Genomic DNA, 21,144 nt, shown 5'->3' on the forward strand with positions numbered 1-21,144 from the left:
AAACAATGCTCCGCGCCTGGGGGCGCGTTGAGCTCAGGTACGCATTGTACATTTGTTGCCGAGGAACGACAGAACTGTGCCGAGTTGACTTCGTCTTGTGGATTAGCAGTAAAGAGATTCAGAGGGACGCATGAAAACTTCAAGAAGGTTGAGATCGAAAGTTGCGCGTGAATGTTCTTTTGCCTTTTCGATCAAAGATGGCATGTCTCCAAATCTGAACATGCGGGACAAATTCAGCTGCTCTCTCTCAACAGATCACGTCAGAGCTGCTGATATGTTCCAATGTTTTTGTTTGTTCTTTCTGATTCCAGCATCTGCAGTATTTTGCTTTTATCTCATGGCGAGAAATTCGTTTTTGTCCCCCTTCGGCCCCCCCACCCCCCTTCCCCACGCCCACTGGCCGCTCCCCCACCCCGCCGCCCCCCCCCCCCCCCCCCCCCCACCAGCCCCCCCCCGCGCCCCGCCCCGCCTCGCCCCGCACCTCCTCCAACCCGCTGGAAGTCCCAAAGTGCGAACAGCTCAGATTTTTAAAATGATTTTTTCTGTACTGACCGTGGTTTAGTTGCAGATTCATTGCAATTATCATTGATAATCACACACAATTATGTCAAGATTTTGTTGATGAACTTATTAACTGTTTGATATAGTTTCTTTTGATAAATGCTGCCTCAGTTCACATCGTATTCGTGCGTATCGCTGCCAGCCACTGGAAAATGAAGCCAGATTCCAAACCGGTTCTAAAATCTTGAAGTCGTTGTTTACATATTCTGTGTTTCCGATGATAATTTTAAGGAGCTCAATTAAAACTCCACGGTGTTGCGACGGATTCGAAAAATAACGCACATTTCTAAAAGGTCGAACCACATCATGCCTGCAGCGGAAAAGGTAGCCAATTTATCCTCTCGCGTCAGGGCAGCCGATTCACCATTTCGCCACCGCCTTCTATCCCAAAACTTTGCTCGGGTAAATAATGGAGACGCTGACAGGTGGGCCACTTATCAGCATGACTTGACATCCCAAATACAGTTGGTAGTTCAACAAACATTTGAATTATTGCAAAACAGGCGTTACAAAAATAAGATCTCTTTCAAAGCCCGATGTGGAGTGATTAGTTGCTCTGGGAATGAACATAACATTCCCTGACCGGGAATCGAACCCGGGCCGCGGCGGTGAGAGCGCGGAATCCTAACCACTAGACCATCAGGTAGCACGCGAAGCGCGCTCGGAATGATCAGGCAGCAGTGTCACTTTCTATTCGGGGAAGAAATCAGCAGTGTCGGTCATTCAGCCTCCCATCTTCGGGTCAGCGTTCACCAAGGCGACCTTCATGACACATGACAACGCAGAATTTCCGAGCAGAAACTGACAGGAAAGTTCCACATACTTGGCTTTAGGTCGCACGACTCCAAACCCTCGCCATGCTGCCCGCATTTACAATATCTTAATAACTGCACTCGCATCACTCAATTCACACATCAGTATCCTGTCATCCCTCTCCTCACTCGCATTGTCTGTACCTTTCAACACTGGATAAACTGTAAAGACTCACATTCTAACCATTGTTCACAATCCAAATGGTAATTGTTTTCCGATTGTTTCTTGGCCTGACGATGCCGTGATGTGAACATCCCTCCGTTCACCTGGTGGAGGGGCAGCAATCCGACATCTCGTGATTCCAAATAAACCCTGTTGGATTTTAAGCTGTTTTCGTGAGACTTCTTACAGCAACCCCGCCAATCCAACGCCGGCATGCCCACATCAGAGGTGAGTAAAAAGTTGTTGACTTGAAGGAAGATTGATCTGCAGCGACGAGAAATGTCCAAGGCATGGAAAGAATCGCATTTTGGTACGCATTTTGACTGGAGAGTCATTTTTGTGACATTAAAACATTGGCGATCTCAAAGGGACAACGTGACGTACCGAAATTGAGATAAACTCCCCGTCGGGGAATTGAACCCCGGTCTCCCGCGTGACAGGCGGAGATACTACCCACTATACTAACGTGTAAACGAAACTATGCGGTCTGTACATTAGCAGTAAATAGTTTGAGAAGGACGCATGAAAACATCAAGAAGGTGAAGTTCGAAACGTCCGCCTGCATGTTCGTTTTCCTTTTGGATCAAAGATGGAATGTCTACAAATCTGAACATGCTGGACAAGTTCAGCTGCTCTCTCTCAACATATCACGTCAGAGCCGCTGATATCTTCCAGTATTTTTGTTTATTCTTTCTGATTCCAGCATCTGCAGTATGTTGCTCTTATCTCCTGGCGATGAATTCGTTTTTGTCACTAGCCCCCGCGCCCCGTCCCCGCACCCCCCCCCCGCCGCCCCCGCAGCCACCGACGCCCGCCCCCACCCCCCGCCCCCGCAGCCGCTGCAAGTCCCAAAGTGCGAACAGCTCAGATTTTAAAAATGATTTTCTTCTGTATTGACCATGGTATAGTTGCAGATTCATTGAAATTATCATTGCCAATCACACACAGTTATGGAAAGATTTTTTTTAATGCAGTAACGACCATCTCAGTAATTGTTGGAGATAGATTCTTTTGATAAATGCTGCGTCAGTTCACATCATATTCGTGCATATCTCTGCCAGCCACTGGAAAATAAAGCCAGATTCCAAACCGTTTCTAAAATCTAAGACAGGCCTGTTCCTGCTCGTGGAATGATGAAGAATGAAAGAGAAGAGATTTAACATCATTATCAAAGGAAGGAAAAGAAACACGGTGAAAACGTTTTTTCACGCAGCGAGTGCCTAATGTGTGGAATGGACTGCTGGAGACTGGAGGAAGGTTCAATTGAAGCATTTCAAAATGAATTCGACTGCTATTAAAAAAATGAAAAATGTGCAGTGTTACAGGAAAACGGCGGAGATATTCATTTACTGCCAGAACGTTCATACATTCTCATTCGTCACTCATCACTGAATTGAGTTTGAACGGTTCGCTTGTCGTCTCCATACGAGGTGAAGTGCAGCAATGATTAAATGACAAAAGAGTTGTTGGTGTACGTCTTGAAGACGGGAATGGGTGAATGAATCTTGGAACACTTCAGCATTTAGACTCACCTCTGTAATACTTAAGAGATTCGTGAGGGGTACTGGAGAATTCATTGTTTTTGTTAAAATTCATTATTTTCGTGCATCCAGACCAGATAAGAGGAACAAATATTCCTGCTGTCTCCAGCTAATCGTATTCAGGAACGCGGCTAACCCAGCTCGAATAAGCTCAGATGGATTCCATTTTTTGTTACTTTCTTTAACATGATGGAGTTGACATGTATGCCTTCTGTGACCGTATAATCATAGATTCACATATATTCATGATATTCATCCTCACCATATAGATATAGAGTGTTATACAGACCCTGATACCCTTGTATACATATCATTTAACTTGTTTGTGCAAAACCTGTGATGTTTTTCAAGGCTATGAATGACGAACAGGATAGAGCAGAAACAATCGCGGCCTTGGAGATTGCACAAACTACGCAAGGGAAGAAACTGTCGGTGCAGCAAGGATCTCACAATGAACAATGAACAGTCACATATATCTTGGAAAGTTGCAATGTAATAAAGAGCGGGAACCGGTCTGTATAAAACTCTGTTCTTACTTGTGTTCGAGGAGAAAGGCTGGGGCTCCGCTGTTAGGAACCTGGCTTCTGCCACAATTGTGAAAATAAACACTGCATTTTGATGTACGGCTAGTCTGAGGTATTTTTTACCTACATCAATCTCAAGGGGAAGGGGAAGAAACCAGATATGTGTCTACAATGTGGTGAGGATGGCAGAATGATGAACAGCCCGAAAGAAAAACAAGAGTAGACAAGAGAATAAAATAGAAACCTGCAAAGAAAATTGGAACAGAATGGATCTGAGTTTAATGTCTGAAATTGTTTGACTCGATGCTGAGTCTGAAAGGCAGCAACGTGCTTCATTGAGGGATGAGTTTCCATTTCTGGAGTTTACATTGAGCATCATTGGAACATTGCAGGAGGCTGAGATGGAAAAATCAGTATAAAGCAAGATTTAGAATTAAAATGATAGAAGACTGAAATCCAAGTAATGTTTCTTGACTGAATACAGGTGTTTCACAACGTCTGCCCAATATGACAGACAACTTTATCAGCATTATAACGCCTTCAGATAAGAAATATAGAAATTAATGTGACACCTGGATTGCGTGGTGAGGGCTCTGAGCAGTGAGGATGGAAAATGGAACACATCAACCAACAATTCTGATCAATTTTCTATGTCCTCAAAAGATGATCTGCTCGCACTAGTGTTGATGTGGAAGTGCCGGCGTTGGACTGAGGTGGGCACAGTGAGAAGTCTCACAACACCAGGTTAAAGATGGAATCACCAGCTTTCGGAGCGCTGCTCCTTCTTCAGATGAGTTGAAGGAGGTTGACAAATAGACGCAAATACAATAGTACGAGAATTACAGATTGAAATGAAAACAATGGTTCGAATGCGAGTCTTTTCAGGTAATCTAGCCGTTAAAGCTACAGACAGCAAGGGTGGAGAGAGGGATAATCACAGATTAAAGAAGTGTGTCTTCTGTCAAGTCAGGACAGTTAGAATGATTTTGCAAACTCAGAGAGTATGGTGGAAGTTATGTGTCGGGTAACTTGAACCCAAGATCCCGGTTGAGCACTTCCTCATGCATGTGGAACTTGCCTGTCTGTTTCTGTTCGGCGATTCTGCGTTGTCGTTTGTCTTGAAGAGACCTGAAGATCGGAGGCTGAATGGCCTTGACTGCGGAAGAGTTCCCCTGTTGGAAGGCAATACTGCAAACTGGTGATGTCGTTGAGGCCGCAAACACTTTCCGGTGGTTTGGTGGTTAGGATTCGGCGCTTTCACCACCGTGGCCTGTGTTCCATTCCGAGTCAGGCAAGCTACTTTCCATTCCCAAAACAAAGGAATTTCATTCCCAAAGGAAATTTGGCATGTCAGCTATGACTCTTAGCAACGTTTACAGATTCACGAAATAAGCTTTCTTTCTTGTTCTATCACAGTTTGGTGTGGATCGTGATCTGTGCTCCACTGCAAGGAACAACAAAAGGTTGTGAATGTTGCCCAATCCATCACGCAAACCAGCCTCTCATCAATTGACTCTGACTACACTTCCCGCTGCCTCGGCAAAACAGCCAGCATAATTAAGGACCCCACGCAACCCGGACGTACTCTCTTCCACCCTCTTCCGTCGAGAAAACGATACCAACGCCAGATGTCACGTACCAACCGACTCACGAACAGCTTATTCCCTGCTGCTGTCAGCCTTTTGAATGGACTTACCTTGCATTAAGATGGCCTTTCTCGACATCCTATCTATGACTGGAACACTACATTCTGCACTCTCTCGTTTTCTTCTCTATTAACGGTATGTTTTGTTTGTAGAGCGCGCAAGAATCAATATTTTTCACTGTATGGCTAATGCATGTGACAAAAATAAATCAAATCAAATCAAATCAAATGAAACAACTGATCAGATCGCATCAGACTCTGGCGAGTGGCTTGCTTTTGCGCTGCAGGGATTACGTGGTTCGATGTTGCAGACACTGCTTGGAAATCTGTTTGATTATCGAATCCGTGGCCGAACCATGGACAGCAGAGCCTCAATTGAGCTTCTTAAAATTATCATCTGAGATACAGAATAATTAACCTTCAACTTCATGAATTCAGAAACGGTTTGTAAACTTGGTTCATTTTCCAGTGGCTCACGAGATATGCACCAATAAGATTTTAACTGAGGCAGCTTTTATCAAATGAATCGAAATCAAACAACTGATGAGAAGATAATAGCCACAGAAATAATTTTTCCATGATTATGTGAGAGTGGGAATGATATTGTCTGTCTTTGCTCAATCTGCACCTATCCCTCGGGCAATGCAAAAGACAATATAATTGAAGAAAAGCATCTCAGCTGTAAAGCACTTTGGAACTTCCAGCGGTTTGGAAATAAAAACGCAGTTTCAGACAAGATAAAAGCAAAATACTGCCGATGCTGGAATCTGAAACAACAAATGAAAATGCTGGAACATCTCAGCAGGTCGGACATCATCTGTGGAGAGAGACCAGCTGAGATTGTCTCGCATGTTCAGATTTCAAGACACGCCGTTTTTCCTCCAAAATTAAAAAGAACATTCAGTTTGAAATGAACGGTAAATGCGCCTTTCTGTCTCCACCTGGTTCTTGTTCTTTTTCATACATCCATCTCATTGTCTTTCCTGCCAATCCAAAAGTCTTTATTTGTTGGTTAAACCCGCTGTTTGCTGCATTAAATGGTACTCCGTATTGGGGAAAAGAACTGATCTCGTCAGAACTCAGTTGCCGCTCTGAAAGTGTAAGTGGCAAGTGTACAATGCATCAAGCATCGCTTCCTCGTTAGTATAGTGGTTAGTATCCCCGCCTGTCACGCGGGAGACCGGGGTTCAATTCCCCGACGGGGAGCATCTTGCAATTTTATTTTGTCAAATTGTTCCTGTGTTGTTCTCCAAGATTGAAAACAAAACCCTCACCTGAGATCAACCCTAACCTGACATCAACGCTCGTTCGATTCCTCAGCATTTTGGCTCACCTTTGATGTGGCGATGCCAATGTTTGGGTGGGGTGGACACAGTAAGAAGTCTCACAACACCAGGTTAAAGTTCAACAAGTTTATTTGAAATCACGAGCGCTTGGTGCGCTGCTCCTTCATCAGGTGAGTGGAGGTTGGTTCACAAACCGGGCATCGACAGGCAAAAACACAATTGCAAGGTAATTTCAATTTGGAATGTGAACAATAGTTCGAATACGAGTCTTTACAAAGAATCAAGTCTTTAAAGGTACAGACAGTTCGACTGGAGGGAGGGATAAACATAAGTTAAAGAGGTGTGAATTGTCGTAAGTCAGGACAATTAGTAGGATTTTGTAAACCCAGAAAGTATGTTGGGGGTTATGTGTCATGTGAACTGAACCCAAGATCCTGGTTGAGGCCTTCCTCATGCATGCAGAACTTGCCTGTCAGTTTCTGCTCGGCGATTCTGCGTTGTCGTGTGTCTTGAAGGCCACCTTGCAGATAGCTGACCCGAAGATCAGAGGCTGAATGCCCTTGACAGCTGAAGTGTTCACCGACTAGAAGGTAGCACTCCTTCCTGGTGATGCCTCTGTTGTCATGTACACCCTGATGGTTCCGTGGTTGGGACGGTAGCACAGTGGTTAGCACTGGTGCTTCACAGCTCCAGTGTCCCGGGTTCGATTCCCGGCTCGGGTCACTGCCTGTGTGGAGTTTGCACATTCTCCTCGTGTCTGCGTGGGTTTCCTCCAGATGCTCCGGTTTCCTCCCACAGTCCAAAGATGTGCGGGTTAGGTTGATTGGCCAGGTTAAAAATTGCCCCTGAGATGCGTACATTAGCGGGTAAAATATGTGGGGGTAGGGCCTGGGTGGGATTGTGGTCGGTGCAGACTCGATGGGCCGAATGGCCCTCTTCTGCACTGTAGGGTTTCTATGATTCGACGTTTTTACCGCCACAGCTCTGGTTTGATTCCCAGTCTCGGAAACAACTTTTCATTCCCAGAACAACAACATCGGGGTCTGGCGGAGAATTTTTTTCATCACTTATTTATTTCACGACAAGCACTCTATTGTACAATATTTCAAATGTTTTCAAAGTTACCAAGAGTATATGGGATGTCAGGCAAAACTGCGAAGTGTCCCACGTACCAGCGTCGATGTTATTGGGCTCGGTCAGTGGTAGTGCAGAGCAAGATGGTGAAATGATGAAAGTTCCGTCCTTACTCGATGGGACAAATGGTTTGATTTTGCGCTGCAGAGATTCCGTGGTTCTAGTAATCACTGCTATTCGTGAAAGAAATAAGTGATAAAAAAGAATTCTCCGCCAGAGACCGATGTGATCTCATCAGTTGTTTTGGGAAGGAAAAATAACTTTCTTAACCGGGAATCGAACCCGAATTAGCATTTTTACCGTGCTTATCCTCCTGACACAAATGGGCATTTTCGCATGATCAATGGTGCTACTACAGCCGATTCGGGAAAGACAAAATCTGCCACAAGTCATGCAAATGAAACTGGCATCTTCTTTTGAGCTTCTGAAACCACATGTTTTCATGGAGGCAAACTCCTGCCTCAAGCTGGTATCCTGATTTGAATCGATTGTCAGCTTGAGTTTTTCATTGGATTAGAAATATGGGAATATGGAATGTTGCTGGTCGATTCACCCCTCAAGCCTGTTGGTCCAAACTTCATCTTGTTTCCGTGAACCTCGACACATTAACTGAACGAATAATCAGTTCACCCTCAATGCGGAGGCAGAGCAAAATCATCACCAACGAAGATGGGATTCAAACCCAGTTGTATAGAGCATAGTAGAGGAGCAGTTATATCGTCTTCACCACTCGGCCACCGCGTCATGCTAAAGGTAGCACCAAAGCAACTCTTGTGTTATTCACGCCCGGAACAAAAACATATTTCTCAGCAGGATTATGTTGTGTTTCTGCTCTCTCGTTAATCTTGTTTCACTGTTACTCTTCCATTCGATGTAAATCCACAGAAGGCTAAAAAGGGAGACAGTTCTCGTGGCGCAACGGTAGCGTTCTGACTCCAGGTTGGAAAGTTGCGTGTTCCAATCGCGTCAGGTTCACGGAACGTTTCTGCAGTTGGTCTTTAGATTTTGTGTCTTGGTAAAGTTGATCGTTTGCAAATGTTCCCAAAATTATGAATTTCTAAATTTTGATAGAAATGATATTTTAGGGATGCTTCCTGTTCACATGCTCAGTTTATATTTTTGTTTGCACAGTTTTACATCCAGACAAGGTGTCAGGGACCTGATGTGTCCATGGCTTGTAAAATTACAGCAAGATCCACATTCCCAGATATTTCTTTGGATCGTCTAAGACGAGAGCTGACTGCTGGTGATTTATCCGGAGGATAAACACCTCAGGCGAGTAGCAAGGCTAAGAAGGCGGGGCCTTCGTGAATAATCTCAACCAATACAGGAAATGATCCCGAGTTGTTGGCTCAATGAACTGTCTAGCCAACTTGGACAAATGCACTGTTCCACCCACTGTAATGGAGATCAAGTTAATGAGGCAAATTTAATGCTGAGAAATTCAGGATATGCCAGTGGGCAGCAGCCGATCCATCGACCTTTGGGTTGTGGGCCCAGCACGCTTTCGCCGCGCCACTCTGCTCCATACGTCGAAGCTCTCCTGCCTATTACCGTTGCGCGGGAGCCAAAAAAACGATTCACTGTCTCTTTTTATTTAAAAAAAAGACCCACGTGTTGGGAAGCTCACCCTCGTTGGACAATAATACGTAACATCAACCCGCATGTAGCAGACAGAGAAAGACACACAGAAAAGCAGTCAGAGACCATCAGGACACACACACAATGCAGACAGAAAAGATGCGGAGCAAACAAGCAAGATACTGAGCTGGTCAGCTGATTATTTATGAAAAGCTGTTTCCTGTTACACAAAGGTAGGCCCTGTTTTGAAATGTATTTTCTGTTGTGTAACTGTGCTCTCTGCTGCGAAACGGCTCTCTCTGTTGTGGAACTGGGACTCTGCCGCTGACAAATCCTAATTGTGGTTGTTTCAAATTCTTACCTGCTGTGTAAATGTGTTCCCGCTTGTGTAAACATCATCCGCCTTGTGCAGAAGTTTTCTCTGTTCTATTGGTAGGGGGATTGAATTTAGGAGTCGTAGCGTTATGTTGCAACTGTACACAACTCTGGTGCGGCCGCACTTGGAGTACTGTGTGCAGTTCTGGTCCCCACATTACAAGAAGGATGTGGAGGCTTTGGAGAGGGTGCAGAGGAGGTTTACCAGGATGTTGCCTGGTATGGAGGGGAGATCCTATGAGGAGAGGCTGAGGGATTTGGGATTGTTTTCGCTGGAAAGGCGGCGGCTAAGAGGGGATCTTATTGAAACATATAAGATGATTAGAGGTTTAGATAGGGTGGATAGTGATAGCCTTTTTCCTCTGATGGAGAAATCCAGCACGAGGGGGCATGGCTTTAAATTGAGGGGGGGTAGTTATAGAACCGATGTCAGGGGTAGGTTCTTTACCCAGAGGGTGGTGAGGGATTGGAATGCCCTGCCAGCATCAGTTGTAAATGCGCCTAGTTTGGGGGCGTTTAAGAGATCCGTAGATAGGTTCATGGACGAAAAGAAATTGGTTTAGGTTGGAGGGTCACAGTTTTTTTTTAACTGGTCGGTGCAACATCGTGGGCCGAAGGGCCTGTTCTGCGCTGTAATGTTCTATGTTCTATGTTCTATGTTCTATAAATGTGTTACCTGTTGCGTGAAATGTTTTCAGTTGTTCTGCGAAGATGTTTTCTGTGGGAAAGCAATGGACGGGAATTTCAAGGCCGCTGCTGTTGAAGCTAGCTTTCAATTACAGACTTATTTAGGCCGAATAGACTACTTCTGTTTCTGTTTGCTATCCATGTTTCTATGTATTAAATCAGCGAATTTAAATTTCGCCAACTGCAGTGGTGAGATTTACTCCGTATCCCCAAAGGTCAATACGGCCTCTGGATTACCAGCCCAGTGACATAACCTTTCATCCGTGTAAACAAAAACAGTCAATTCAGCTCATTATTAATCCTCTTCCTGAGGAGATTAGGATTTCCTCTACATAATTTCAATCAACCGATTGATTCAAATTTTGTTCGACTTTTGAACATCAATAATGTATCCAGATCAAACAGACATTGTGGAATTGTTGGGAGCTAAAAATACCGACATTACTGAAAATTTAATGGGCAAAATTAAAAGGAAATAAATTCTGAGAAAGAGCCTTGCAACGTTTGGAAGAAAAAGTGGATTTCAGATGATGAGCGAGAACTCAGTTCCCAGCAAATAACACAGATGCTATATAAAGTGACTGCGGCAGGACACGAACCTGCAATTTTTCGTTACCACTAAATCATTGGCAAGATGGAAGCCAGATACTTTATCCATCATACCACGTAGTCAACACCTGACAACTGCCCTGATATTAGCATACTGTCAATAAATACTGTGATTTTATATTTTTTCAGTTCTATTTTTGGTTGATCCACTGATTCCCAGATCCCCGAAAATACAAAAGAAACCTCCAGCTGCCGCACATTGTGTTTTTCAATCTTGGAAAAACCTTTGAGTCTGTGAGTTGTGAAGATTCATGCAGCGTGAGGGATGGAGTATTACTGAATGACTGTAAGAGCAGGAAGGTTCAGATCGAGCTGGACCAAATTTTGGTGACGCCACATCACCACAAATCACGACAGTAAGGATTTGATTGCTCTGGAGTGGGTGCAGTGGCTATTTACCAGATCGTTTCCTGGGATGGAGAATTTGAGCGATGAAGAGATACTGGATTGTGTCAGGTTGTTTTATTTCAATCTGTGAAGGCTGAGTGGAGACCTGATTGAGGTGTATGCGATTTTTAGACTATGGACAGAGTGAATAGGAAGTTGCTGCTGCCCCATAGCACTGGGGACCCGGGTTTGTGTCACTGTCTGTGTGGAGTCTCCACGTTCTCCCGTATTTGCGTGGATTTTCTCTTGGTGAACAAAGAACAAAGAAAATTACTGCACAGGAACCGGCCCTTCGGCCCTCCAAGCCTGCACCGACCATGCTGCCCGACTTAATTCATCCCCCCTACCATCCCGGGGACCATATCCCTCTATTCCCATCCTATTCATGTATTTGTCAAGACGCCCCTGAAAAGTCACTGAAGTTACTGAAGTCACTGAAGTCACTGAAGTCACTGAAAAATCCACTTGCACTACCTCCCGTGGCAACAAGTTCCTGGCACCCACCACCCTGTGTGTACAAAATCTGCCTCATACATCGCCTTTAAACCTTGCCCGTCACACCTTAAACATGTGCCCCCTTGTAATTGATTCTTCCACCCTTGGAAAAAGCTTCTGGCTATCCACTCTGTCGATGCCTCTCATAATCTTGTCGACTTGTAGCAGGTCGCTCCTCAAACTCCGTCGTTCCAGTGAGAACAAATCAAGTTTCTTCAATCTCTCCTCATAGCTAATACCCTCCATACCAGGCGACATCCTGCTAAATCTTTTCTGTACCCTCTCCAAAGCCTCTACATCCTTCTGGTAGTGTGGACACCAGAATTGAACACTGTATTCCAAGTGAGGCCTAACTAAGGTTCTATAAAGCTGCAACATGACTTGCCAATTTTTAAACTCAATGCCCTGGCCGATGAAGGTGAGCATGCCGTATGCCTTCTTGACTACCTTCTCCACCTGCACTGCCACTTTCAGTGACCTGTGTACCTGTGCACCCAGATACCTTTGCCTATCAATACTCTTAAGGGTTCTACCATTTACTGTGTATTTCCTATCTGTATTAGACATTCCAAAATGCATCACCTCACATTTGTCCGGATGAAACTCCATCTGCCATCTCTCTGTCCAAGTCTCCAACTGATCTATGTCCTGCTGTATCCTCTGATGGTCCTCATCAATATCCACAAATCCACCAACCTCTGTGTCGTCCACAAACTTACTAATCATACCAGTTACATTTTCCTCCAACTCATTTATATAATATTGCAGCAGCAAAGGTCCCAGCACTGATCCCCGGGGATCGCCCACTTGTCACAGCTCTCCATTCAGAAACTCGATGAAGTTCGTGAGACACGGCCTCCCTTTTACAAAACCATGTTGCCTCTCACGAATACGTCCATTCATTTCCATGTGGGAATATATCCAATCTCGAAGAATCCTCTGCAATAATTTCACTAGCACTGATGTAAGGCTCACCGGCCTGTAATTACCTGGATTATACTGGCTACCCTTCTTAAACAAAGGAACAACATTGGCGATTCTCCAATGATCTGGGACCTCCCCTGTCGCCAGTGCGGATACAAAGATTTCTCTCAAGGCTCCAATAATTCCCTTCCTTGCCTCTCTCAATATTCTGGAGTATATCCCATCAGGCCCACTTTGTCTACCTTAATTTTTCTCAACAATACCAATACTTCCTCCTTTTTGATCTCAACATGACTGATACTGTCTGCACGTCCTTTCCCAGACTCATCATCAACCTCGTCCTTCTCTTTGGTGAAAACTGACGCAAAGTATTCATTTAATACCTCACCCATTTCCTCTACTTCCACACAGAGATTCCCTCCCTTGTCCTTGAGTGGGCCAACCCTCTCCCTGGCTACCCTCTTGCTCTTTACGTATGTATAAAAAACTTTGGGATTTTCCTTAATCCTGCTGGCCAACGCTTTTTCGTGACCACTTTTAGCCCATTGTTAATGATATTTTCTACATCCCTCATCATACAAGGAGCCCTGACTTTGGTTCCCCTCCCTTTCTCCCAAATTCAAATGTACCGAATCTTTGCCTGAAACATGTCCTCCTGAAAGATCACCCATTCTTCTGTTATAGTTTTTCCTGCCAGATTTTGGCTCCATTTGACTCTGGCTCATCCCAGCTCCTCCCATTGAAGTTAGTTCTCTTCCAATTCAGATTGTTTCTTCAGATTGTTTCGTGCTAATGACAAGCTTGTGATACAATGATCACTGTTACCCAAGTGACCACCCACTGACACTTGGTTCATGTGGTCAACCTTCCTGTCAGTCTGTGAGCACAGTAAGTAGTCTCACAAAACCAGGTTAAAGTCCAACAGGTTTATTCGGTAGCACGAGCATTCGGAGCGCCTTCATCAGATAGCCCGTGCTACCAAATAAACCTGTCGGACTTTAACCTGGTGTTGTGAGACTACTTAATGTGCCTACCCAGTCCAACGCCGGCAACTCCACGTCAGTCTGTGAGAGAATGTAATTAATTCTGTATCTGTCATCCATGATCTGCATACAGATTTGTTCCTCTATCTCTTTCTCACCACACCTCTCTTTTTTCCTTCTCTATCACTCCTGTTCACATTGTATTGAATAGTAATTGCCCGGTGTTCTCCATTTCTGAACCGCATTTTCATCATTGCCATTCTCATGTATTCCTGTGTGGAGTTTTGTGCTTCTAACTCACCAACCGTATTCACCACCCTCTGTGTGATTACACGCATGCTTTCTAAACCTGTCCTTGTATTCCTCTTAGATTCCATCTTCATCCACTCCTGCTGTGCTCCAAAAAGGTCAACCCCATCTTCATCCACTTCTCTGGATATTCCTCCTTTCTAATTCGAAATACTGTTGCCCATCCCCCTGCCAGTTTAATTCAAACCCTCCTCATCCACACAAGTGACCCTCCCCATGAGGACAGAGGCATTGAGTACAGAATCATGCACGTTTCGCTGAGCCTTTAGAAAGCTCTGATTGGACCACAGCTGGAGTATTGAGTCCAGTTCTGCTCAGCATCCTTGAGGAAACGTGTGAGGATCATTCAGCGGGTGCAGAGGAGATTTGCCAGAATGGTTTCAGCAATGAGGGCTTTTAACCACAAGGTTGGGTTGGAGAAGCTGTGGTTGACCTTTTTGGAGCACAGCAGATTGACGGGGAGATCTGATAGAGGTGGACAGGATTGTGGCATGTGTGGATCAGGTCGACAAAGAAAAGCTGTTCCCATTCTCTGATAGTACAAGGACGAGGGGGCACAAGTTGACGGTTTTGGGAAGACAGAGAGAAGGCACGTGTGGAAATACTTTTCATGCAGTGAGTAACAACCTGGAAGTTGGTGCCTCTGAGTGTAGAAGCAGAGACGTTGAAAAATTTCAAAGAGGAATTGCGATTGACATTTGAGGGAAGTAAGCGTACAGGGCTATGGGGATAGTGCAGGGGAATGGGACTGACTGGATTGTTGCACGGATAGCCACCATGGACTGAATGTGTTTCCTGAGATACATTTGCAATACCACAATCAGTCAGAGGTGGAGAGACAGACATTGTTTCCATGTCACTCCAACTCAGGACCACTGACAGGTAGATACATAAATCTCCGTCCAAATTTTCACCCACGATCAGGTTGTCAGTGTGTCAGTCCTGCAATGTTGCAGCATTAGCTGCAATTAAATTAAATACCAAATAAGACTGAATAATAGTATAACCCGAGACACAAATGTGATTATTAAAATAAGAATAGACATAAATTTGATGAGTACAGCCAGAGATACAGATTACATACCCAACCTAATGCCTCATACAGTGTATGGCAGATATTATATTCTAACAGTGAAAACTAAGCTCAACATTCAAGTATAAAGTTCTTGCAACCAGAGTGAATCATGAAAGCATCAATTTGATTAATAAAAATTGAATAACACTTTCTTTCACTTTGCAACGATTGTGAGATGAAAAGATACATGGTCCTTCCCAATTGTGTTCAAATAGAAAGTGATTTAATACTAGGCCAAATTCTCAATCATTTCATTAAAACCCACATTAGTGGTTTGTTTCTGTCCTGAAATTTCAATATGGAATGAACTCAGATTGTTAAACAGTCCCAGAGCCTGAGGTTCTGTAATGTATACCACACTGTTCGAGTAGCAGAACTGACAGATCGAGAACCATTCTCGCGCACATGTCCATTACCAGACACTGACAGATACAGACTGTTACTGAACTCATTGACAGCAACTGAACTCATCCTCAATGACACTAATCAATCTGAAACACAGATATGGAACCACTCACAAAGTCAGAAATCATCACAAATCCACATATACTGATGAATGTGCCCACACACTACTCACTCCATATTAAAGAATGAGAGTTACAGACCCACATTTTCATACAGGTTTTCCACATTCCCAGGGAGGATCACTGAACTATAATAAAATAATGCCATACTCATACCCAGCATCAGATCCTGGCAGACACAGAATGAATTCCACATTCACATAGAGCACCAGAATCTGGTATGTGTACTCAACATAGTCAAGCACACAGAGACACACTTCTTACACCACTGAAAGAGGATTTTTGGCCTGTCAAGTCCTGGCTGTCCAAGCGAGTAACACACCTAGTGCCACTCTCCCCACATCTCTGCACATTCTTCCATTTCAGGCAATGATCCGATTCTTTCTTGAATGCCTCGATTTGAAGCAACCTCTCGCAAACTGTTTGGACCCACATCTCAGATCATAATCACTCGCTGAATCAAAACGTTTCCCATCATGTATCCATTCCTTCTTTTCCCAATTCCCTTAAATCTGTTCTCTCTGCTTCTCAATCCTTCCAGCAATGGGAACAGTTTTTCTCTGTCTACCCTGTCCAGACTCCTCGTGATTCTGAATACTGTTATCAAATCTCCTCTCAATCTCGTCTGCTCCAAGGAAAGTGGTCCCAACTTCCCCAGTTTATCTCAATAACTAAAGTTTCACATCCTTTTCAATGTGATTCACTTACACATGCTTGAGGCTACGTATATTTATATACAAGGTCCGAACAATTGATCCCAATCCCACACACAGCACCACCGACTGACAGAATTAATCCTACTCTCACAAACAGCGCTGAAGATAAACAGATAGAGAATTGGTGTCAAAGATGCTCAGATTTTGAGAATGATTCCCACATTCCCATTCATTGCGATTAGCTGACGGATACATGTTGAATTCCAATATCAAATTGAGCAGAGAGCACACTCGGTGCCCCAGACTGAAAGGGGGTTTTAGTTCAGATAGGCAGCATGGTCGGTGCAGGCTTGGAGGGCCGAAGGGCCTGTTCCGATGCTGTAATTTTATTTGTTCTCTGATAGCCAAAGAATACACACTGATTTGCACTGCCAGAGACTGACAATTAGAGGATGGTTCCCACAGAGAGTTGCAGAGATTGATAGGTAAAGAATAAACCCAGCCCCCTCATGGAGTGGCCGAGAAGGACAGTTAAAACATTAATCCCAAACTGGCATACCATTCCAGGGAGAGAATGAATCCCGCACTCACTCTCAGCCCCCACTAACTTGCAAACACACAATGAGTCTCCAACACAACCAGAGGCAGAATGACTCCATCAGCCACATAGTGCCCGAGACTGTTAGATACAGAATGATCGTCACCTTCACACACTAACAGAGAGTGAGTAAATCCCACACTCTCACGATATCAGCGAGTAGTAAATCCCACACACACACTGTACCAAAGTGTCAGGGACCCAGGTTCAATTCCACCTTCGGTGATTGTGTGGTGTTTCCACGTCCTCCCCTTGTTTGCATTTCGGTGGATTGACCATGCTAAATTGCCCCTTGGTGTCCCAAATATATTGGTTAGCGGTATTAGCAGGATAAATATGTGGGGTTACCAGGATAGGTTCTGGGTGAGATGCTGTGTCAGAGAATCGGTGCAGACTCGATGGGCCAAATGGCCTCCATCTGCATGGTAAGGATTGTCTGACAGTTAAGGCTGAAATAGACAAACTTTGGTTTCTCAGAGAATCAAGGAATAAAATGGAGGTGAAAGCGAAGATCTGAAACTCTACAAGCAGTTGGTACGCCCACATCTGGAGTCTGCACCCACAGTTTGGAATCCACACTTTCAAAGAAAAATACAGCTAATGGAGAGAGTGCGAAGATGTGTTACCAGGAAAATGGAAGGCATGCAGGACTACTTTATGAGGGATTTAAGAGTTATTGGATTGCAATCTTTAGAGAAGGCTGATTCATGGTTCAGTTCAAGTTTATAAATTGATATATTTTAATTTGACATGGAAGTATTCTATGAAAGGTCTGACACTGGGAAGTTCTGAAGAACAAAGGGACCTTCGCGTGTTTGTCCATAGATCTCTGCAGGCGGAAAGGCAGGTTAAGAGGATGGTGGAAAAGGCATATGGCACACTCGCCTTTATCAATCGGGGTATAGATTGAAATACAGAGGGGTCAGGATGGAGTTGTATAGAGCTTTGGTGAGGCCACAGCTAGAATACTGTGTGCAGTTCTGGTCGCCACATTATAGGAAGGACGTGAACGCACTGCAGGATGTGCACAGGAGATTTACCAGGATGCTGCCTGGGGCGGAACATTTAATTCATGAAGACATCTTGGATAGGCTTGGCTTGTTTTCGTTGGAGCCTAGAAGACTGAGAGCGACCTGATTGATGTGATCAAGATTATGAGGGGCATGGACAGGGTGAATAAGAAGCAGCTAGCCCCCTTAGTTGAAGGGTCAGCTACGAGGGGACAAAAGTTAAAAGTGGGTGGTGCGACGTTTAGGGGGGATTTGAGGAAAAACGATTTTACTCAGAGGAGGTGACGGTCAGGAATGTGCTGCCTGGGAAAGTGGTAGAGGACGGGTGCCTCATATCCTTTAGAAGATACTTGGATGAGTATTTGGCACACCATAACATTCAATGCTATGGGCCGAGTCCTGGCAAGCGGTATTAGGTGTGCAGGCCAGGGCCTCTTCTACACTGTCGTATTCTGTGATTCTATGATACATGGCCTTACTACACAAGTTTGAAAAGTTAATTATCCATAGATAAAGTATTTTGTGTGGGCGTCAGTCTAAACTACAGAAAATTGATTCACAGTTAATAGTCACAGTTTTTTTTCCCCGCATAGAATTGTTGATATGCTTTTCCTGATTTTTTGTGAATGCTGAAAAGTGTCGTGACTTTTAGAACACTTGTCAGAAACATAGAGTGTTTTCTATCTATGTATTGTCTGATGTTGTTGTTGCTGTTCTTGTTTTTAATACTGTCACTGTGTTTTTCACTGTCTGGTAAAAAATAAACACAATAACTCTTGCTCGAATTGAATGGTGGAACAGAGTCAATGTGCCTTGAGGTCAGTGTCTGTTCTTAATTGCTGTGTTCTTGTTACTGGAAGAGACGGATCCATGGATACTGAGGGAAATAAGGGTGGAAATTGCAGAGGCAATGGGTAAATTTTTTCTCACCCAGCTCGTTATATGAATGGTGCCGGAGGACTGAAGAACTGCAAATGGAAAACACACCACTTCAGAAAAGGTTGTAAGAATCAATCCAATCAGTTCAACATCAGGAAAAGCCCTACGTAATTACGAAAGGTGAATCATATTTAATGAAATTGCTCGATATTTTCATGAGGGCAATGGAAAAGGCGAGGGTTCAAATCCCATTCCTGACATTGTTTGGGAGAGGCAGTGGCATCGTGGACAAGTAATCCAGAGATCCTGGGTAATGGGGACTTGGGTTCAAAAGGGCAGTTGGTGAAATTTTAATTCAAGACAAATCTGGAATTAATTCTCGATTTGTCATAAAACCCCATGTGGTTTACTAATGCCCTTTAGGGAAGGAAATCTGCTGGGCAGGAGGAGTGTATTTGAATCAGCAAGTCCAGAGGTAACAAAAGCATGGATGAGGGTTTCATGTACAGGTGAGTTCAGGCATTATCAACAACGTGTGAAGTTACACAGCTGGAAATAGGTAATGTTTGTGCTGAAACAGATATGTGGTCAGAATCTAAATTCCGAGTGTGATGATGTGCCAGGGACCAGGGAGAGAGATGGAATCATTGACTGGCAATGGAATTTGTGGTGGGAGCTTTGGTCTTCCAGATATTTAATGGGGAATTCTCCGCTTATCTAGTACAGGATGTCGGATAAACAGTCTAATGATTTATTAAGAGGGATTGGTTCTGAGTGGTAATGGTGAGCATGAACTGGGTGTTGTCGGCATACATGTGAAAACGAGCACTGTTCTTCAGAAAGTGTCACTGAGGGGTAAGGTGCAGAAAAAAGAGGGAGCCAAGGATAGATCCTTGGGGGATTCGGAAGGTAACAACACAGGAGGGAAAAGATAAACCATTGCTGGTGATATTGTGCTTCTGACGAGAAAGATAAGAATGCTATTTCCAAGGGCTGAAATGGTTGCTACGAGAGGACACAGGTTTAAGGTGCTGGGGGGTAGGTACAGGGGGGATGTCAGGGGTAAGTTTTTCACTCAGAGGGTGGTGGGTGAGTGGAATCGGCTGACGTCGGTGGTGGTGGAGGCAAACTCGTTGGGGTCTTTTAAGAGACTTCTGGATGAGTACATGGGATTTAATGGGATTGAGGGCTATAGATAGGCCTAGAGGTGGGGATGTGATCGGCGCAACTTGTGGGCCGAAGGGCCTGTTTGTGCTGTGACTTTCTATGTTCTATGTTCTAATAGGACGAGGCGAGTGCAGTCTTACCCAGCTGGGCAACCCTCGTCATCCCTCTCCACCTGTCCACACCTTTGACATGGTTGGCTGCACCATCATGCTCCAATATATTTCCACTGTCAGGTCACTGTTCACAGCAGATGAAGATGTTAATGTACCTGACAACCTGAGGAAACGAATGAAGAAGGAACGGCTGTGCCTCAGTGAGCGAGTGTAGAGAAGGGTGGAGTTCAGAATCATCATCATCTCGGGTGAGATCAGGCCATTCTGCCCAGTCTGAAACACCCAGACTGACTGTAAGAGAGAGAGAGGCTGTAATTAGAACCAAACAGTGAGAGAGATCCATTCAGAGAAACCAAGTTTCACCCCCAAAGCACAGGACAGGAATATCCCAGTTTGTCTCCTTGGCCTCTGCAATGTGAAATGCTCTAACCCGGTGTGGCACTGAGACCCACACACATAGCACAGGAAGATCCCAGTCTCTGTGCTGATTGGTCTGACCCTACGAGGTTTGCAGCGCCGCCACTGCCTAGACTGGGCAACTGCAGCGTGACATGTTTACACAGGAAGCTGCCATTGGAAACACTCAGCTGCGGTTTTGCAGCCAGGCGGAACGGGATCTCCGCTGCCAAAACCCTTCGCGCATCTGGAGTTCCACTGCTGACTCAGGATCCAGACATTGTCGCCAGGTGCCTGATGGACCCAGAGTAATCCCCGTCCTCTGTCCAATCACAGAAGCCGACCTGTCACCGACAGCGAACGAAACCAATCAGAAATTGAGACATTCTTGTAAACGCTTTTGCGCTGATTGATCCTGATCATCCAATCGGTGAGCTCAGTCTGTCTGAAATGTGCGCGAACAATGGAAATGACGCTTCATAACGGCCAGGAGCAGAGCGACCTGCTCCGCTCAACACCCGCCCACAGTACGATTGACATCGATTTGAGCCAATTGAAGAACGCCGCTGTAACACACAAACCAATCGGATTGCGGCGCTGTTGTTCGACTCCAGCAGCGTCTCTCCCAAACCAGCGTCATGCGTCATACCGGGATCTGCATGTTGCGATCTGTGGCCGAAGCATCTGAGAAATCAGATAGCTGGAGACGG

At 44.7% G+C, this 21,144-nt stretch overlaps 2 non-coding genes across 2 annotated transcripts; one reads left to right on the forward strand and one right to left on the reverse strand.

Annotated features, from left to right (window-relative positions):
* Positions 1 to 1,135: 1,135 nt before the first annotated feature.
* Positions 1,136 to 1,207, reverse strand: trnae-cuc (transfer RNA glutamic acid (anticodon CUC)). The gene has a single exon. It is a non-coding gene; the product is annotated as a tRNA-Glu (tRNA).
* Positions 1,208 to 6,380: 5,173 nt separating this feature from the next.
* trnad-guc (transfer RNA aspartic acid (anticodon GUC)) lies at positions 6,381 to 6,452 on the forward strand. Its single transcript has one exon. It is a non-coding gene; the product is annotated as a tRNA-Asp (tRNA).
* The last annotated feature ends 14,692 nt before the right edge of the window (positions 6,453 to 21,144 follow it).

The sequence above is a fragment of the Mustelus asterias genome, unplaced genomic scaffold (assembly GCF_964213995.1).
Source record: "Mustelus asterias unplaced genomic scaffold, sMusAst1.hap1.1 HAP1_SCAFFOLD_74, whole genome shotgun sequence".
NCBI classification, from domain to species: domain Eukaryota; kingdom Metazoa; phylum Chordata; class Chondrichthyes; order Carcharhiniformes; family Triakidae; genus Mustelus; species Mustelus asterias.